This window comes from Rana temporaria, chromosome 4 (assembly GCF_905171775.1).
Source record: "Rana temporaria chromosome 4, aRanTem1.1, whole genome shotgun sequence".
In the NCBI taxonomy this organism is placed as follows: domain Eukaryota; kingdom Metazoa; phylum Chordata; class Amphibia; order Anura; family Ranidae; genus Rana; species Rana temporaria.
The window spans coordinates 42,493,153-42,494,413 of record NC_053492.1 but is presented as its reverse complement, the minus strand read 5'-3'; the positions used below and the strand labels follow the sequence as shown (position 1 = coordinate 42,494,413).

At 42.0% G+C, this 1,261-nt stretch overlaps 1 non-coding gene across 1 annotated transcript; it reads left to right on the top strand.

The window, feature by feature from the left end:
* Positions 1–341: 341 nt before the first annotated feature.
* Positions 342–413, top strand: TRNAA-UGC. Its single transcript has one exon. It is a non-coding gene; the product is annotated as a tRNA-Ala (tRNA).
* The last annotated feature ends 848 nt before the right edge of the window (positions 414–1,261 follow it).

Here is a 1,261-nt window from a genome sequence, read left to right as displayed (position 1 = left end):
GTCACATCTTCAGCTCTGAGGGGTTCATGCTGGGACCTGTGTCAGTTTCATTCCGGGACACTGTATTGTCCCAGAGTGAAGGTGCCCGGGACAGACCTGCAGAATGCGGGACTGTCCCGGGCAATCCAGGACACGTGGTCACCCTAAGACATAGTGAAGGTTAGTATTGGAACAAGATGCATTAAAAGAAGTCTGTCTTGAAGGCCTTTAAAAATGGCCATATTCCTGAACGGTGACAATAGCCCTGGAAGATGAAAATACCCTAAATCTAAACTATAATAACTACCAGTTGCTGCAACATAGTTTTCCAGTTCTGGAGCACATAAAGCAAGCCATGTATAGGGGATGTAGCTCAGTGGTAGAGCGCATGCTTTGCATGTATGAGGCCCCGGGTTCAATCCCCGGCATCTCCATGTTTTGAGACAATGGAAAACATGAAAGGATCTAAAAATGGGAGTGCCTACTTATCATGTGTTAGGTGGGTAGTTGCTCATGGCTAAGCACATATATATGATAGGGCTGGAGAATTTTCATTTTGCAACAAATACACAAACATATGCAAACAAAAAAAAAGAAAAGTTTGCTGCACATGATTGGATGATCGAAGTCAGAACGGCTTTACAATTTTCACTAAGCTAAGTCACTTTTCACTTAACTAAGTGAATAAAGTGACAAATCTGTCATCAGTCATGGAATCGTGTGCCAGCAAATATCCAATTTTTTTTCTAATTCAATTGCATTTGATTTGGTATTCAAAGTGATCACAGCTTCACCCCATTCATATAGCAAAGTGATCACAGCTTCACCCCATTCATATAGCCAAGTGATCACAGCTTCACCCCATTCATATAGCAAAGTGATCACAGCTTCACCCCATTCATATAGCCAAGTGATCACAGCTTCACCCCATTCATATAGCAAAGTGATCACAGCTTCACCCCATTCATATAGCAAAGTGATCACAGCTTCACCCCATTCATATAGTAAAGTGATCACAGCTTCACCCCATTCATATAGCAAAGTGATCACAGCTTTACCCCATTCATGTAGCAAAGTGATCACAGCTTCACCCCATTCATATAGAAAAGTGATTACAGCTTCACCCCATTCATATAGCAACGTGATCACAGCTTCACCCCATTCATATAGCAAAGTGATCACAGCTTCACCCCATTCATATAGCAAAGTGATCACAGCTTCACCTCATTCATATAGCAAAGTGATCACAGCTTCACCCCATTCATATAGCAAAGTGATCACA